Consider the following 19,522-nt stretch of genomic DNA (forward strand, 5'->3'; position numbering starts at 1 on the left):
ATCCCTCCAAACTGCTGCTTCCCTGTTCTGCAAATGCCAGTGCTGGCACCATCTCTCTGCCTACCAGATAAGGAACACTAACTATCTGTGTTCCCTTGTTAATCTATTGACCTTTAAGCATAGTTGTGTTTCATTAAGAGGGCATGTACTTTGAGGCAAACATTTTCCACTGGTTTAATTTTAGCTGTAAGAGAGACAAGGGAGGTGTGTTGCCAAAGATGTCACTTACCCCGAGGAGGAGAGGAAGACACTCTAAGGCACATTCCTTTGGTATCATCTGGTATTTAATTTTCTGCAGCAAAGAGCTATGCTGTACTGATTTCATGGAAAATAAAGAAAGAGGTAAAACAATGGAGCATTTCAGCACTCCTTCCAGGAGTGTACACTGCCAGGGCATTAGGAACACAAAATAGAAATCAATTTGGGTAGATTATGGTTGACTAGTTTCACAGGATATCTATTAGGATCTCTATTACACCAGTTTTTAACTGGTTAGCTCTGGGGAGGTTGAAAGCTTTCTGAACCTCATTTTCTTTCTCTGTTAGGAAGGAGTAACAGTAACTTTCTTGTGTAATTATTATTAAGTGTTCAGTTCAGTTCAGTCGCTCAGTCGTGTCCGACTCTTTGCAACCCCATGAATCACAGCACGCCAGGCCTCCCTGCCCATTACCAACTGTTAGTACTATTCAATGCATGTGAAAAGTTCTGGCATGCAGTGGGAATTTGCTGTATGTCTCAGGAAACTCAAACAGGGGCTCTGTGTCAACCTAGAGGGGTAGGATGAGAAGGGAGATGGGAAGGAGTTTCAAGGGAGTGGGGATACATGTGTACCTATGGCTGATTCATGTTGAGGTTTGACATAAAAGAACAAAATTCTGCAAAGCAGTTATCCTTCAGTTAAAAAAACTAATAAATTCAAAAAGTCCTGGCATAATGTGGGTGCACCATAAGTAGTATTTATATATTTATAAACAATAAATACTATTGCTTTCAGCGGATAGTGACCACATGTCTTTATCGAGATACAGAGAGCTCAAAGAGGCACACTACGCATTTGCTGAAGACTTAAGCTATGGATACATAAAGTCTTAAGAATATTAGAGTCCAGACCCCCAGAAAAACAAGATTCCCTTCCATGTATCATCTATGACTGGCAAATATCCAGCCTTTCATTAAACTCAAGGGACAGGATGTCCTTTAGCTACAAAGGAATTCATTCCTTTTAAGAACAGTTCTAACTATTAGAAAGAACTTGCTTAAAATCCTTTGAAATTTAGCCTTTCATAAATTCGGCCCATTAATCCTACATCTTCCTATTACCGTATTAAAGATGAAGCTGAATCATCATTGTTTCATGAAACACCTATGGAAAGAATGAAGACAAAATCACGCCAGACTTAAGTCTTCTCTTGTTTCAGTTCTTAAATTTATTCTCTTATAGTTGGCAGCCCTTTACTGGCCTAGGTTACTCTAGTTTTTAAAGTATAGTCTTGTTTTTAATGTATAGGAACCAGGTTTGAACATAGTGCTATGCGTGTGGCCAAATACAATGAGTCTCTCTTTATTAATTGGTATGCTGTGCATTTATAAATGTAATCTGAGTTTGCAGTTTATATTTACCTTACACTAGGAACAACACATGCATTTATTCAAACCAGGACACTTGAGAGTGAAAGACGTACTATTAGCAATTACACTTCGAAAACAGACGTAAACTGGAATTGTTAAGATGGGCAAACATAGGTCCTCATCCTGCATCAAAAGCATGCTCCCATTCTATTGTATTTTATCTCTCAGTTCTCATGTAAATGGTCTCTTCTCTGGTTTATTCTGGTAGTTCGTGGAAGTTTATGGAATTCAACTGCTTAAGTCTTGTACTATATATGCTCTAATTGCTTCTAACAGACAGACGTTTGGTAAACAACAACATTCACTTCTTTATTTTAAATCTCACTAACATACCAGGTTTGTGTACTCTCTTTTATAAAAATTTCAAGCTTTCTTTCCTGTACATGCTCTGTACATTAGAATGCTATCATCATGAGACTGTTAAAGTTACCCTGGTGTTTATACTTTTCTATTGAATTAATGCTTCTCCTATATATCTGTGGCTTTTGAGTATTTCCAGCTTTATCAATTTATCTGAGTAATTATCTCTTTCTGAAATTTCAGGTTGACACTTTTTGGATCACGTCATCAAGTCTACAAATAATTATATCAAATTGCATTTATTTAATACTTTGCACATTGCAAAACTGCTTTCATATTCACATTTGAATGTTCCAACAACTCTTGAGAAAGGCTGAAAAAGTATAATTATCTTGTCTTTATAGAGAAATGGATGGCTTAAACTCAAATTTTTAATATCTATTCCAGTGTTCCTTCAACTATGCCATAAGGTTTTCTTCTTTCTTATCATTCAATAAATACCTCCACCCTTTTGCCTATTTTCATGCACTGAATGATATATTTTTAAGAAAACAAGTAGTTATTCAACAGCATCTAAACACTTTGTTTTCCTTAGCCATGAGACTCAATTTGAAGAAAATTTGCAAATTGTACATATCCCTATGTTTTTATCCTTCTCCTAATGGAATAAAAATCACTAGATATAGATTCTGTCTCTCCCCATGTAATTTTGCCTTATGTTTGGGCCCATGCGAATAAGCAAAGTTGGTAAAGTTGATGGGTTCTGGAGATATAGGCAAGTTCTCCAACAGATGCTACACATTGTTGTACTTCTATGTTATTGTTCTATCAGATGGACACATGGACAACTTTAAACTCCTTTTCTAAGTTACCAATCACTGCCAGACAGTGGATACACCTCATCTCATTTCAAGGATATCCTGCACTTGGAAAGCCAGCTACTTAGGTCTTGAGAAGATACTAATTCACCTTATTTGAAAAGATCCTCGTGTCTGAATTATAGATCCCAGGATGCAGCTTTTCTCCTCCTCCACCTTGTCACATTTTTTTGTTCTCCAAAGTATTGAGATTAGGTTCACTCCCTTTAGTTCACTCTTTCATCTTTATTTCTGTCTTCTCAGTAGCAACCCTTCCTATTTCCCGATACATCAAAAATAGAAACTTAGCCCTTGTGCGTTTTTAATCTCTTTGCTAGCAGATATTTTATCTGTGGTACAAGTTATAATGTAACTCCTCCCTTTCCTTCCTGCTGGCCTTTAAGACTAGATGTTTGTAATGAGGATGAGTAGTGCAGACAACTCAGGCCCCCTCAAAGGAGAACTTTAATCTGAATGTTCCAAGTCTTCTTCTTTCTCAGACTTTCTTGGCTGCTGCTGTTAAATTTTGGTCTTCTGGCAAGATTGGAACCCCCAGGAAGAGAAATAATATAGTATCTAAAGCATAATACATCCTGACTACTCTTTATATGGCACCAAGACCAATTTTAATCTGCAAAAACTGAACAGCATGTCCTGGGACCAAGAGTCCAAATCCCAACTCTTACAAATTGACCACATGACCCTGGGCTTGCCACTTGATTATTCTGAGCATCAGATTCTTCACCTGTTTAAAGTGAAGGGGTTGAGCTAGCTGCTCCTCAATATTTTTTTTTCCTATTTTGATAGTAACTTATTCTGACCATGAATAAGTTATTTCATATATGGTTTTGAGTATCACACAATAGTCCACTCCCTGGTTGGGAGTGATGGGTTTGATGACCAGGAAATGGTAACTGATAGTCAATGGTGTTGCTTTTAAGAGAATGATTTGCTTCTTTTAACTTTCTATTAACTGCTCATGAATATCCTTCATTTTGTCTTTACATTCATTTCACAATATTTCTTTCTAGAGTATTAAATGCATAGAAAAATCACTTTACTTGAAGAGATTATTTTTTTAAGCTTTCATATTCATAACTCATCATTGAGATTCTGGAACTTTAGAAGATTTGTGGACTTTAATATTCTGTGCTCTTCAGAGTGTGTGTCTGTGAATATACTTGTCTGTGATGGAGTCTAGGTACCTGCAGGGTAAAAAATATGCAGCTCTCAAAGGTAAAAGTCTCTATCTAATTTTAGGTGGTTTCTGTCTCCTATTTATCACAAGTTTCTTTTTTTTTTTCTCCTCAAGTGTCCAATATTTCCTAGGGTCCAATATTTCACAAGCCCTGCAGCATCGCTGTGAGATGGGTAACAAACCAATTTATATTTTATAGATACTAAAACTGAGGCACAGAGAAAGTATGTGATCTGTTCCAGCACTCCAGCAGCTCAGCAAGGAATGGCAGAATAAAGATCAAGAAAAGAAATAACCTAATTCCTCTGTGATTCTCTTTTGCTGAGGATCAGAGCATCATAGAGCTGACAGAAACTCTGAGAAACTAGCAGCCTACTCTCCTCTTTGTAGGGAAGACGATCTATGAGTTTATTCAGTAGAGATGGTAAGCTCCTGACTATAATCCATACCAGTGTTTAACATTCTTCATTACTAGAATGTTCTTCCTCAGACTTTGCCATCATCCACAGCCGTATGTCGGCCCTTCTCATGTCATGCCTTGAGCCCTGTAACAGCCTTCAGACGAGGCTGCTACAGTAATTCGTCTCCCTGGTCTACATTCTGTGTCCAGTGATCTTCCCTAAGGCACTATTTCATGGCACCACTTGAGTATGCAAAGTGTGTAAAGGCTTCCTGGTTCCCAACATATCAGGCCTATATTCTCTGCCTGGCATTTAAGGCCATCAGAGTTGGATTCTGCTCCATTCATTATTCAACCATCATTTTCCTATATGCAGATCTCTTGTTTTCTTTCCTCAGGATCTCACTTTGCTTTTAAATCTTAGTCTTCCTGTGTCCTCCTTGAAGCCTTTGTTGACTGCTCTAGCCGTCGCAATCTCGTTGCTGTGTTAACACTAATTGTCCTGTGGTTACTGTTACCCACAGTCATTCTCTCACTGCATTTGTGTCTCTTTAGTCTATCTGGACCATTAAGCTTCCAGGACTGTGTCTTCTTTTTGTCTTACAATAGTATGAAGTACAATAAATGAAGATTATAAACAAAATGACAGTGTTCTCAATAAGTGCTAGTCGACTCTGAAATTCAGTGTATTGGATTTGTCAGTTATATTGTATGCGTGTATGTGTGTATGCACACGAGTATGTGTGTGTGTATTTATGAGTAAAATTTTTTACTTTTGAAACAGAAAATAGAGTTACAGATGTATTATATAAAATAAACTATGGCTACCAGGGAGTAAGTGGGAAGAGGGATATATTGGGAGATTGGGATTGACATATACATAGTACAATATATAAAATAGATAACTAATAAAGACCTATTATATATGGGCTTCCTAGGTGGCTCAGTGGTAAGGAATCCACCTACCAAATGGAAGAGACTCAGGTTCAATCCCTGGGTCAGGAAGATCTCCTGCAGAAGGAAATGGTGACCCACTCCAGTACTCTTGACTATAAAATCCCATGGATGGAGGAGCCTGGTGGGCTACAGTCCATGGGGTTGCAAAAAGTCGGACACGACTGAGTGACTGAGCATGCATGTACAGCTACTATATAGCACAGGGAACCCCACTCAATGCTCTGTAATGGCTTATGTAGAAAATAAAAATCTTTAAGAAAAAGAGCAGATATATATACATATATCTGATTATAATTGATTAACTTTGTTATACATCTGAAACTAACACAACATTGTAAATCAACTATATTCCAATTAAAAAAAGGTTTAGGAGGGGGAAAACTAACACAGCAAAAAGAATTTGTGGGGTCAACTGAAGGCAGGAGGCTGGAAAGTTAGCGTTTGGCCTCTCACCTGCTACAACTTGAGGAACTGAATTTTAAATTTATTTAATTTTACTTAAATTTAAACTTAAATAATCACATGTGGCTAATGGTTATTGCACTGAACAACACTAACTTTTTTTTATGATAAACCAGCAATCATTTCACATACCAATCTCCAAAAATTTTGTGAGGATTCCACCTGTATATTTTCTTTAGAACATTCTTTGTTTCCTCATTAATAGGTTTGCACTTGAGAATGTGTTTTGTGCTTGCTGCTGTGACTACTGTTATAACCCTCTCTTTTTTCTAAAGACCCTTCTAACTCATAGATTCTGTGATTGTTTCTAGATGTTCCTTGGAGTGGTTTAGTTATTACAATCTTGATATACATTAAATACTCTGAACTCACTGAAAGAAACAGATTGACATATAAATTGTTGAATTTGGAGGCATTTGAAGATGAGACCTAAATGTCCTCAATCAGGGACAATTTTGCTCTACAGGGAACATGTAGCCATGTTTGGAGATGTGTTTTTATTTTCAGGACTAGGGGGAGGGTCTTCTGGTATCCAGTGGGTAGAGGGCAGAGGTGTGGCTAAATTTGCACAGGACAAAGCCCCCAAATATCCATAGTGCTAAGGCTGAGAAAGTCTGATTTACAAAATCATTTAAGGTAAAGGTATGGGCTTCCCTGGTGGCTCAGAGGTTAAAGCGTCTGCCTCCAATAAGGGAGACCCGGGTTTTATCCCTGGGTCGGGAAGATCCCCTGGAGAAGGAAAATGTAACCCACTCCAGTATTCTTGCCTGGAGAATCCCATGGACGGAGAAGCCTGGTAGGTTACAGTCCACGGGGTCGCAAAGAGTCGGACACGACTAAGCGACTGAACGGAACGGAACGGATCATTTATATAGATACATAAAGACTTCATTCATTTGGAAAAGAAGGAAAGATTATTACACAAAATTGTGTGCCTAGATGTACTAAATCTATAAAGTTTTATAACTTTATAAATGCATGTTTGCCTTTGAGTTCCCTCTTCTATGTCAAGGACTTGTGGAGTCAATGAGAACAGTGATAGTTTTGTTAACCCAAGAACATTTGACCAAATTCTTTACTTCTTCTTTCTTTCCCTCTGAAGTTCTCATTGTGCATCTTATTATTACCATTATCAGACAGTCCTAATTTTAGTCCTCATCTGTGTTTTCGTTTTCACAGAGAACTATCTTTATTAGAACAAAGCCACCGGTCAAACAATGAGTCCAGGTGAAAAATGACATGATATTGTGAAGTCACCTTCTTAAGGTGGTATTTGTTGGGACTCCTTTTTCCTTGGAGATATTTTATTTGGTAGTATGAGGCCAGTTAATCTTTCTTTCTCACTTGAGGCAGGAAATAATTAATACAACCTGGGGGGAGAGGCTGGCAAGCTGGTCAGAATGAAATCTGACACCTAGTGAAATGTGCTTTGTTTTCCGGTTTCAGCCTTAGCATGAAATTTCCGAGGTTCAGAGAAAGGTTCATCAAATCTTGGCAAATCTCTCCATAAACTGGGCAGTGTCAGATTCCAAAAGAAATGTGAAAGTTTTACCTGGCTTCAAATTTCTAGTGTTAAAAGTTTCAGTTGTCCAATCAGGAAGGCTCCTTGCAGTATCAAGAAAAATCTCAGTTTCTTATTTTGGATAACTGATTGCAAGGGACAATTGACTGAGAAATCTCCAGGGAGACATATTTCATAGCAACCTATCCAATATGGTTCAGATCGTGCAGGAATTTTCAATAGACCTGGATGCTATCGTGACAGCAACAATTTCACATTGCTCATTATCAGATCATATTATAAGTTTCCCTCATTCAAAGCCAAGCTAAGGAGAAAATACTCTCCCAGAGGGCTTTTTGAAGTTCACTGGAGAGAAGAATGCATGGAATATATATTTTTTACTAAGTTCCAGAGTGGAAAGGAAAGTATAAGAATCAAGAGAAAATCTGTAAAATATTGTTAATGAAATGAATTATAATAGGCTATGAAGGTGAACAGGGAAGTCACATGTCCAAATTATAATAGTATCAGTAGTTCTGGATTTTGAAATAAAAATGGTAGAAAACCTTGCCCTGATTTGAGTAGATTCAAGATCTGATATACTGCATGCATTATTTATTTAATTGAAGTACAGTTAATTTACAATGTTGTGTTAGTTCCTGCACACATTAAAATAAAAAAATCTCCTTGCAAAACCTTCATACTTCCACTTAGCACCACAGGACTGCCCTGCCCAGTTCCCAGGGGGCTCTAGGCAGGTGGATTGCAGCCCTGCTAAGTCAGCTAAGGGAAGCTGCCTTTCCAGAGTGTTGCTCCTTTTAAAGGAGCTATATCCTGCCAGGGCCTTGGAATCATTACAGCCTCATGATAAAATTTCTGGCAATTTAATTAACACAAAGACATTTGAATAGTTTCTAGTGTTTTGTAATCTCCTTCTGTCTGAGTACCATATAATCAAGGACATTCAACTGGAACAGAATTAGCCTACTTTAAGGACACCCCAAACAAATTCATACACGCTGAAGTTATTTAATCATTGGGGCTGAGAAATGGATGTGGTTAAGATGATGAACAGACTTTCCCCATTGTGTTTTTGATTGAAGGGAGTGCTCCTATAGAGATATTGATCTCTGGGATAAATAAAAACACTGGGGATTAAAATCACATTGATTATCACTAACTACTCCTCCTTTTTCATCGAAAGCAATACAGGGTCCATCAAATAAGGTCTATAGCCACAAATCAAAGGCCATTTTTCCATGTCCAAACATGGGAAAAAATGTTGTTACCAAATCTATCTTTTCAATCACTCCTATAACATAGGTAGCTACTGCTGTCAGCAGTGACACAGGCTAACATGAAGAGTGATGATGGGTTATTCTTTCTTGGTCTTTTTGGTAATCAAGCACTCTGAAATTGTGATTGATTGCTGGTTCATAGTGGATTTTTTTTTTTTTTCTTTGAGAGTGATGTTCCAAAAGATTTCCTAAGGCTGAATCTAAAATAGCACAGTAAAAAAAAAAAAAAAAAATTACAAATTTATCCCAACTGGGTATATTATTATTGAGGCTAAAAACTAATTTCAAAATATTCGTGAAGAAATCATATCTTTTGAATCAGTTTACCAGGAAATTGTTCAATTGTTCCAGTGAAAGTACTGATTTTAAAAATACCTGAGTGTTCTGTTTTGATTAGTGATGAATGGGGTTTAATACCTGGCAAGATTCAAAATCCATTCGACAATGCCCTGACCTCAATATCTTTCTTTGAAATGAAAACAAGCTGTGAGTCATGGCTTGAATTGATCTGTAACACAAATACTAGGACTAGCTCCCAGCAAATGATGGTTTCCTTTGGCTGCGAGCAGACAATTGGTGGCCCAGTTAGGTGAACCAATTCTTTGACCTGAGAGAAGAGAGTCCACTTGCAGGGGCCCAGAAAGAGCTGAGTCATGGCAGCACAGGAATGCGTGAGGGGACCAAGTTTGAATCACAACAGGATTTTCTCTAACTCCAGACTCCTGATCTAGTGGAAGGAATGATGCTCTTTTCTCCAGAAAGTCAGAGAGCAGCAAAACTCTGTATTTTCCTAAAGGGGACAATTTAGTATCCTGCTAAGCTGAAAGTAAAATAAACCTGCCAATCCTTCCTGCTCAAACCATCCACTGACATGGGAGTAAAGAATTGCTCAAGGAAATTAATGGCAGGCACTTAAAAAAAACTAAGTGGAAAGAAAATTCTGCACCTTAGGGGCGACTGTCTGAAATTTATGGCTGTAGAAAGTACTTTAATCAACTCCTGTAGCTGTATTTTAAAAAAAGATTGGATAATTTTATGATCAATAATAGTATTTGTAAGCCTGTATGCTAAAATGGGAAAAGCAAATCGCATGCTTCAAAGACTAGGCTAGTTGCTGCAGGTGTTTAGAAGGAATGTTTCCATTACACACATCATTATAAACCAGCCCAGGCAAATTATCATCTATTTCTGCTTTTACGTGAAGCATGAGGAATTGGTCACTGCAAGTGGCCTAAGACTAAGTTCAATGTCTGACATAGAGATTGTCTGGACTCTTTTCCCATTAACTATTAAAGAACAGACATGTTGGGGCTATACGGGGCTGGGTGGAGCTCGAATGGGAAAGGCAGAATGTAATGAGGAGTTGGTTTCCCCACATCTAATTTGATGCTGACAACTGTATTTCCATTACTCCTTGGTAAAAGAGTGAGAGGAGAAAGGCAATTGCCAAAGAATGATGTCAGCTAAATGCCCGAGGTTTAACCAAGTGACAGAGAGCCAAGGAGCTCCTTCTTTGTCCAGTATATATTGGTGTGAGCAGACAACTCAGTAAAATTCCCATCATTTCTATATGTAATACCAGGGTCTTTTTTGCAGTGGAATTTTGGAGTTTACTTTAAAATTCACTTATAAAAATGTTGGAGGAAATTTAATAAAAGGAGTAAAAGGGTTCAACACTACAAATAACAGGAATAATAGTTGTACCCTTGAAGACGTCAGTCTGAGCAGGTCCATCTGGAGCCCACTTCCAAGAGACTTCATTGTTTCCAGTAATCATGTATGGATGTGAGAGTTGGACCATAAAGAAGGCTGAGGGCAGAAGAACTGATGCTTTCAAATTGTGGTGCTGGAGAAGACTCTTGAGAGTCCCATGGGCTGCAAGGAGATCAAACCAGTCAATCCTAAAGGAAATAAACTCTAAATATTCATTGGAAGAACTGAAGCTGAAGCTACAATACTTTGAAGAGTCTGAAGAGCATTATTATAAGGGAGTTCAGCTTGTCAGGGTATATCATACTGGCCATCAAAGAAAGCACAATACTGAGGCTGAATGTCATACCATTATTGCTTCCCACTTTAGACTAATTGTAGGAAAGGGCTGTCTGGTTTGTAGAATAGTTTTACAAAGTGCAGTTGAATTACTTTTAATCAGACCCGTACTATCATCTTATAACCCAAGGCCTCAGCTTCTTTATCCTTCAAGTGATGAAGTTATAAGCAACTACACTCTGATTCACAGCCAATGATTTCTTATCTATTAAAAGTCTCTTGTAATTTGGAAGATGTTGACTACTGAATAGTATGTTCTCTAAGCTTCTATGTGTCAGCCATTTAAAATTCATCAATAACCACTGGATGGACAAGTAGAGGCTTCAAATATATTCAGTTGAGATTACCATAGGAATAAAAAGAAATTGGATGCTTTCTTTAGCTAACCAACCCATAACTCAATAAAAATATTAAATCACTTTCATGCTTCTTAACATATAACTCTCTTGTTTCTATCTTGAGACACTTAAAAAATACCAACCTCGAACCCACTCTTCCCAGCAGCATTACCCAGTGCCATGCCTTGGTGGAGAGAGAGTGAAGTGGGCTTCTTCTGTGGCATGAAGAATGTTGGTAAGTGCTTATATTACAGGTGAGCTGTGTGTCCATGCGAAAGTTTTGCTTTAATGTCTCCCACCTGGAAACTGGAAATCCTCAATAGTCCTTCCCTTCCATCTTGTGCTGAGTTTTACCTTAAAAAATAAGGTAATGCCTTTACGTTCTCTGAGGTTTCAGGGAGAAAGGCATGCAGGAGAAGAGCTGTTATTATTTCTGAGACCTCCTGTCTCGAGCCAGCTTAAAGGCTGAGGGTCCCGAGGTGGTGCTGTAATAGCAGTTCTAATAATGTGCAGTAACAGCACGCCTCGAGTGAGGCACTCAGAGGGCATTATACACATTTATTCATTAAACCTGAACACACCCCAGAGATAGGTTAACTGCTATGATACCTCTTTATGCCAAAGTAAACGAAAACAAAGACGGGGAAGCAGGTTAGTCATGACTGTATGATGAAGCTCTGGTAAACCTGGGGTGAAGCTGGTGTCCTGCTTCCTAAGGTTTCAATGAAAGGCCTGGCTCCTTTTGGCATGATCATATGCCTGTATGGATATGTTTATTTAATTTTATACCATCTTGTTCTAGAAGCAACTGGAGAACACCTTCTTAAAACAGCAAGATAACAGAATTTGAAAATAAGTGCTTAGAGAAAAAGACCCAAGGAAAATAAGGATATGAAAATGAGATGAAGCTAGGATGAAGTACAGTTTGTATTTTATGTGAACAATGCTTGCCACATGATTTTGTTACAAATAAATGGAAAACCATAGTCTCAGTTTCCCCTGTTTATGTGCCTTGGAAAGGAAATTTTTTGTGCCTTGGAAAAGAAAAGTATACAGAAAGCATTAAAGATGTGTAAACTAAACTTCAAGCTATATGCTGAGTGGAAATCAGAATGGTATCACTAGGGACCAGTAGACTCTCAAATCTAGTGGTACCTTTTCTAAAGGGCAAATGTAAGAAGTGGATGACATTTTCCCAGTATCTGGAAACATGAACATCAGAGACAGTGAGATAAACTGAGGAACCTTGGGTAGTGGCAGCAGAGACTTAATGTTCTAGTTCCCATAGAGAGGTTGGAAGGTGGGGTTGAACTGGTTCCACAGATAGGGCAGTGACTCATGGTCTTGGCAGAGTCTGTAGACACAGAGATCCTCTCAACAGCATGAACAGCAGCCATCAGCAAATGTGGTGTCTGTAGCACAGTGCTACCTCCACCTGTGGACAGCATTGGCACAATTGAGCAAAGTGTCAACATGGTGAAATGGCTCTCTGCCAACCCCATCCATCAATCCTACCCTGAAGGTGTCAGCTCCACCTTGGGAACCCCAGAGACAGGGGAAAGGAAAGGACCGATGGCGGTCTTGGTGTTTGAGAAGCAGAGCTATTCTGTCGGAAGCAATGGAATTGACTTGTGCTATCTGAAAGCAATGGGACATCCAGTTAGAAAGAAAACTTTTTTCCTAAGACTTTATAGAGGCAAAGTATATTTTCATTAGATTAGCATGGCTTAAATGTAATGATTGCTTCAGATAATCAACTTTTAAACCCTTCCTTAGATTTCCCAGGTGATGCTGTGGTACAGAATCCACATGCCACTGCAGGAGATTCAAGAGATGTGGGTTTGATCCCTTGTTTGGGAAGATCCCCTGGAGAAGGAAATGGCAACCACTCCAGCATTCTTGCCTGGAAAATTCCATGGACCGAGGAGTCTGGTGGGCTATAGTCCATGCGGTCGCAAAGAGTCAGACATGACTGAGCAATTGAATACACACACACAAATATTTCCTTTAGTCACAGCAGTATCATAGTTTTTGCTTATGTGTGTGTTTGTATGTGTGTATATGTGTTTCTGTTGTTGTTTCTTGAAGTCCTCATCCAGTACATGAAGGCAAAGTTTTGCATGTGGTGGGACATTCACAGATGGAACTTAGATATCAGGTGGACACTTCATGTGCCTTAGTTTCTAGAGAAGATCACTTTAAAGCCCCATTCTACACCCTATGGAAGTCCAAAATGACCCTCACTTTTCTTGTACAGGCATTAGAGTTTAATTTCTCACAGACACTGAGCAAGTTTGGTTAAGAGATCATCCTATACTCCCACATATACTGTCTCTGCTGCTGCTGCTGAGTCACTTCAGTCGTGTCCGACTCTGTGTGACCCCATAGACGGAAGCCCACCAGGCTCCCCCGTCCCTGGGATCTGTACCATTTCCACGCAATGTGAAATTCAGCCTCAATAGCCACAGAAAATTCCCTAAATCATAAAGAACTTTAGAATATAGTAAATTTGACCTCTTCTTCTCCTTCTTCTTTTTGGATTGACTTGATTCCAATGTTGCAAACTCTTTCAAGCTGAACACTGAAATATCATACTAATCACTCATTCATTCATTTCTGCAATAAGCTTTTATTAAGTGACTACACTGTGCTAAACACAGTTCAAGGTGCTTGGGGGTTTATCAGTGAATGAAACTGACAAAGATCCCTGCCCTCATGGAGACTGAATTACAGCAGATAGTTGAACCCAACCACTGTATACTCCCAGAGGATTTTTCTTAGCGCCTGTGTGACAGGCTCCAAATCTTTCACAATTTTTCTGGCTCTTCTCTTCCATACCTCCCAGAACAAAATAAAGTCCTTCAATCTTCTCATGCAGATCATTAACTATTAATATGGTGCCTTGATTCTTTGAATTCAGGTTCTTAGGTTTCCTAAGTGATAGCTTGAAAGTGAAAGTGGCTCAGTTGTGTCAGACTCTCTGTGACCCCATGGACTATGCAGTTCATGGAAATCTCCAGGCCAGAATACTGGAGTGGGTAGTTGTTCCCTTCTCCAGGGGATCTTCTCAACCCAGGGATCAAACCCAGATCCTCCCGCATTGCAGGTAGATTCTTTACCAGCTGAGCCACAAGGGAAGCTCAAGAATACTGGAGTGGGTAGCATATTCCTTCTCCAGCAGATCTTCCTGACTCAGGAATCAAACTGGGGTCTCCTGCATTGCAGGCGGATTCTTTACCAACTGAGCTATCAGGGAAGTCCAAGTAATAGCTTAAATGATATAATAAAATATTTTCTTAATCAGAGGTAGTTACTTCCTTAGTAGTAATTCTGCTAGAGGAAGAAAGAGATTATTTTTTTCAGCTCTCTTATTTGGATATAAACAGTTTAAATTATCAGACATTCATTAATAGAATAAATAGTTTCTTTATAATGCCAATACATAGTTTTAAATGTTGCTTAGAGAGCAACTGCTCATCTGTAAAGTTTTCACTTTCAATCTCCCTACTTCCCCTAGTCCAACCAGGATGACAGACACATTGCATAAGAGTCACTCCAGGGGCTAAAATATGGGAGGGGGTGGGAAACCATGCTGGTTTTATTCCATGTGTTACCACTCAGCACTACTAGTATTCTGTTCATAAATAATTTTAGTGATTTAAAAAATATTTCCATAAATATATTGGTCTTTAATCAGGTGGTCCAGGGAGAAGCAATCCATCTACTTTCCAATGGTCCTGGTAGTTCACCATATGAGCCACCAGTCAGAGTTCATAGATATGTCGGATAAATGAATGTTTAACACCAACCCTATGTGCACACAGAATGAGACTTGGCTGGAGAATGTGTGTATGAAAATAAACATTAGCATTAAGACAAATCTACCAGAAAAATAAATGATCCAGAAACTGGGGATATGGGTTGATGGAAATTTTAAAATTCAGTTCTCTTTCAAATAAATAGTCTTACCACAATACAGGAGTGTATAAGATCCCAGACTTTGAGTCCCAGGAGAGAATGAGAGAGAGACTGAGAGAGACACACAGAGAGTCAAAGAGAAAAAAGCCAACAGAAAAAAAAAAAAAAAAAATCACTTTGTTTTTGAGATAAAAATTCAAGGGAAATTTACGAAATCTAAAACGTGAAACTGTCAATATTCCAAGGTAAATTATCACCATTTAAAATGACTCTCCTAAGTGGAAAAGGATCACCTAGACTTTATAATCCATAAATACAAGATCCTTCATCAACCATTCCCTCCTGCTCGCTGCTGCCTGTAGACTGCCAAAACCAACCCTGTGCAAGTTCTCAAGAAGAGAAAATATCCCAGCAAATGAGTTGCTGTTTCTATGTAGACAAAATAGTAATCTTGGGGGTATTGATTAAGGATTTTTCCTCCTAAACATGATTGTTTTGGAATGGGAAGAGATTACCTTGAAAAGAAGTTAAGGATTAACTTGATAGAGGAGGTTGAGGCCCAAGAGTTATATAGAGAAAGCAGGGCTTCAGTTTCTCTCCTTTGTGATTATCAATTGCATTTTCATCATCACTACAGCCACTTTGACACTTATGTTGTCAGCCAGTATAACAATTTAACTTTAAATAGAAACCAAGAAGACAGAAGAAAAAAAGTTCAAAAAAAGACAGAAGAAAAAAGTTCAAAAAAAGACAGAAGAAAAAAAGTTCAAAAAAAGTTAAGGTAATAGATGTTTACAGAAGAAAATTAAACATAAAGATTGAGAATAAGAGAAAAGAGAAAAAGTAGAAGTTGGTGTAAGAGAAATAAAATTCCAGTAGAATAAAATATTGCATTAAAAAAAGTTAAATGAGATTTAAAATAAAGATAAAAGGGTTAATCATTAAAATTATAAAGCTATAGATGATTAAAGAACTAGGTAAAATAGTTGTCCAGTAAAATAAAAAGTTTGAATATAAAAATAGGTAGTACTATTAGTAGGAATTAGTCACTAAGTAGGAAAAAATTAAGCCATTGAGACTAAAAATAAGATGATTAGTGGAAAACATGTTAGGAAGAAATTAAGAGTCCTACCAAAGAAGAAAAAAAAATTGTTTATGAGTGGTTAAAAAATGAGTCCTAAGATTTCATAAATTTTGTCTTTCTTATACTGACAAAAAGGACAACATCCTTTGTGAGTTAAGAGATGAGGGAAGAAGGCAGTGTAAGGGATGAGCTGCATCTTGGCTGTGAGATCTAGCCCACAGAGATTCTTGTAAGCTGCGCCTGATATAAAAGGAAGTGTCCTTTACACCAACAGAGAGCTGAGCATGAGCACTTCTTTCTCTGCCCGATCCTGAGATATCTTATTCTTTTGTTATCCATTAATGTGGTCTCCTCCTTATTTAAGACAGGGTTCCTTAATTCTCATGAGCAGAGCTCAAAGACTGTTAAGAGGATCTGTTGATGAACAGCAGGACATCTGAATCATGAGTAGAAACCATAACAACAAATTGCTTTTCTATTAAATCTCCTTTCTATAATTTGTATATTTATCTTACTGAAAAATATGTTTTTAATGGTTATCTGATTAGGTTTTTTTCCCACCTCAAACAAGATTAGGAAGCATCAGTTCACTCAGTTCAGTTCAGTCGCTAAGTCGTGTCTGACTGTTTGCAACCCCGTGAATTACAGCACGCCAGGCCTCCCTGTCCATCACCAACTCCCAGAGTTCACTCAAACTCATGTCCATGGAGTCGGTGATGCGATCCATCCATCTCATTCTCTGTCATCCCCGTCTCCTCCCACCCCCAATCCCTCCCAGCATCAGACTCTTTTCCAGTGAGTCAACTCGTCTCATGAGGTGGCCAAAGCATAGATGACTCCTATTCACAGTAGATATTTTATGCTTACATTCACCATGATATCATCTGTGAAGATTTTTCCATCATAAATTTCAAATATATCCTGTCACTGTGTACATGGATATTGGCCTTCCTTTATGTCAGATGCAGCGTTCCTTCTTTCTCAGCTGTTCCCCAATTTTCTATGCACGAGATCCAGATGGGAGTTTCATCACCCTGCCTGTCTAGCAACACTTACTGGTTCAAGAGTATGTGACCTTGGCCAGCTCAGTCTGAGACCCTCACCTTCTAACTTGATGGTTGGTCCAGAATGTGGCCTATACTTATAATTTGCACTCTTCTCCAAACTTGGGTCCATTGAAGAAAAGAGTTTCTTATGCCAGATTTCTTTCATAAGAAATATATATATATTTTTTCCTCAGAGGCCCCACTACCATTCAGATGCTAGAAAAATCTGAGAGCTTTGTGTATGTTTGAACCCCACCCACTATTTCAGAGATTGTACCCACTAAACCAGCTCCCTAGAGAAGCAGGCATTTCAAAGAACTGTCAGGGAAGGCAAGTTGTTGCCTACCTTCACCCTCCATGAGTCTAGCTTTGAGTCTGTCTACAAACTGTTGAATACACACATGTGCTCTATAGTAACTGAATTCTGCCAAGGTAGCAAGAAAGTAGCCATAGAAAATATGTGAACAAATGGGCATAGCTGTGTTTCTACAGAGTTTTATATATAGACACTGAAATTTGAATTTCATAAAACTTTCATATGCCATGAAATATTTCTCTGTTGAATTTTTCTCAGCCATTTAAAACTGAAAAAAATTTTATTACTAGAGCCATACAAAAGCAGGTGGGAGACTAGTTGTTTGGTCTGTAGGATGTTATGATTTCTTATCTCATTAATATAATATGCATCTGGATTTCAGAGATGTTCAGTTCAGTTCAGTTGCTCAGTCGTGTCCAACTCTCCGCGACCCCATGAATCACAGCACGCCAGGCCTCCCTGTCCATCACCAAATCCCGGAGTTCACTCAAACTCATGTCCACAGAGTCGGTGATGCCATCCAGCCATCTCACTCTCGGTCGTCCCCTTACTTAGCCCAATTTTGAGAATACTAGGTCTTTGGGATTTCCTTGAGTTTTAACATTAAGAATATATTTCTAAAATGCTTTGCAATTAGCTTTTGGCAATCAGTGATGATCACTGTGGTGAATATAGGGTTTGTCCATTTTGAGAAAAAGTGAGAGCCAAGTGTGAAGTGAGGAAGTTGAGAAGAAAGTTGGAAAGAGTCAAAGAATATGGGGCAGTTTCTTGGAATTGACATGTTCAAGAGAATAATAATATATATTATTTGTATGTCACTGTGTAGTATACAATGTATTTATATAAGCATTGTTTTATTAAATTGTCACCATTCATCTATGAAGTAACCATGGAGGAAATTATCTATAGATCATAAAATATAGATTTAAATGAATTAGAATTATATATATCTGGTAGGAAGTAGACCCTGACCTTATCTTTTGACTATGGAATTGTTCTTTCTTATATAAAAAGTTCATATTCAGTGAGGGTTTCTGGGCTTCCCTTTTGGCTCAGCTGGTAAAGAATCTGCCTGCAATGTGGGAGATCTGGGTTCGATTCCTGGGTTGGGAAGATCCCTTGGAGAAGGGAAAAGCTACACACTCCAGTATTCTGGCCTGGAGAATTCCATGGACTGTATAGTCGGTGGTATCGCAAAGAATTGGACATGACTGAGCGACTTTCACTTTATTATAATGAAAACCAAACAAACATGTTTCAATGAACTGGGAAAAAGAAATGAGAAAAAAGAGATAAGATTCACTATTCTAGTGCTTTGAATACTCCCCATTATGGAGACAAATTGAAGGAGGAAGTTTTCTTGCTCCAGATCATGGTTTAGAGCTGTAACCAGTCTCCTTTTTTTTGCAATAGTGACTTCAGTAAGGCCACTACTATTTAGCCAATTTGAGTCAAAGCTATTTTTAGGACACTGTATATGCATATCAAAACCAAAGTGTAACTGATTCATTAATTAAATTTAAACATTTGACAGTTATCTCTGATTTCACTTCCTAGTTCCATTTTGCTTCTCTTCCTCATTAAGCCAAGTAAACTAATGTATGAACAGCTGCCAAGTAAACAACATTGACTTTGGACTTAGGGAGATGAATTCCAGATGTTCTGTTTATTAGTTTGTGATTCTCAGCTAATTATTAACCCTACTGAACTCTTTCATTATTCTCATTTTTAAAAAGGAGCAATATTACCTACATAGTAGGAAATTTATCAACATATTGACATATAAATCCAATAGAAACATGCCCAGTGTGGCAGTTCTGTTCAGTTCAGTTGCTCAGTTGTGTCTGACTCTTTGTGACCCCATGGACTGCAGCACACCAGGCTTCCCTGTCCATCACTAACTCCCAGAGCTTAGTCAAACTCATGTGCAATAAGTCGGTGATGCCATCCAATCATCTCATCCTCTGTCATCCCTTTCGCCTGCCACCTTCAATCTTTCCCAGCATCAGGGTCTTTTCCAATGAGTCAGTTTTTCACATCAGGTGACCAAAGTATTGGAGTTTCAGCTTCAGCATCAGTCCTTCCAATGAATATTCAGGACTGGTTTCCTTTTGGATTGACTGGTTGGATCTCCTTGCAGTCCAAGGGACTCTCAAGAGTCTTCTCCAA

This window comes from Moschus berezovskii, chromosome 10 (genome assembly GCF_049115385.1).
Source record: "Moschus berezovskii isolate FMDL1 chromosome 10, NW_MosBer_1.0, whole genome shotgun sequence".
NCBI classification, from domain to species: domain Eukaryota; kingdom Metazoa; phylum Chordata; class Mammalia; order Artiodactyla; family Moschidae; genus Moschus; species Moschus berezovskii.